General features: G+C 32.3%; 1 long non-coding RNA gene across 1 annotated transcript in view; it reads right to left on the bottom strand.

Moving 5' to 3' along the window:
• Window positions 1–740, bottom strand: part of LOC105002192 — a 19,590-nt gene that overhangs the window by 1,568 nt on the left and 17,282 nt on the right. The gene's annotated exons all lie outside the window — the stretch shown is intronic.

The following is a 740-nucleotide window of genomic DNA, read 5'->3' as shown; positions in this document are numbered from 1 at the left end:
TCCACAACTTTAGCAGTCAAATATACAAATAAGAACAGCATAAATCGTTTCAGTTTATCTTCTTTCAAGCAAATGGTTGCCCTTCACCTATAATACAAACATTAGAAAAGTTCCTCAGCAGAACTTTGATGACAGGAGAGGTATACAAAGCTCACTGCAGTTGTAGTTTTACAAAATGGACTAAAACAAGAACACTAAGGGCGACCCTTTGGCTTACCTTCAGTTAATCCTCTCGAGATTCTATAAACTTTTCAAGCATATTACCAGTATTGGTGATGTTTAGTTATTTAGTTACTGGGGTATGTTAAATAATACTTGTTTTTCTACCCTATTAGCCATTTCATCAATATTCTAAAAATATCTGAGTTCCAGATTATCCTCAGTTTTAATTCTGTAATATACTAACTGTTAGTGTCTTGTTCATATTTCTTATTATGTATACTTGGGCTCTTTCCATTTTCTTCACAGTTATGTAAACTAAGAGGAGTGGACTAGCAGTTTGGGGTTGACAGATACAAACTATTACATTCAGAATCGATAAACAACAAGGTCCTACTATACAGCACAGGGAACTATGTCCAATCTCCTGTGATAAATCACAACGGAAAAGAATATTTTAAAATGTGTGTGTGTCTATACATATATATATATTAAAAATTATGTAAACTAGCACATTCTCTTTATTTATTAGTTGAGTTTATTTTCCTCTTCCTAACAATTCATACCTGTCTTTTATTAAG

Source organism: Bison bison, unplaced genomic scaffold, assembly GCF_000754665.1.
Source record: "Bison bison bison isolate TAMUID 2011002044 unplaced genomic scaffold, Bison_UMD1.0 scf7180017855357, whole genome shotgun sequence".
NCBI classification, from domain to species: Eukaryota; Metazoa; Chordata; class Mammalia; order Artiodactyla; family Bovidae; genus Bison; species Bison bison.
This window is presented reverse-complemented; position numbering and strand designations above follow the sequence as displayed.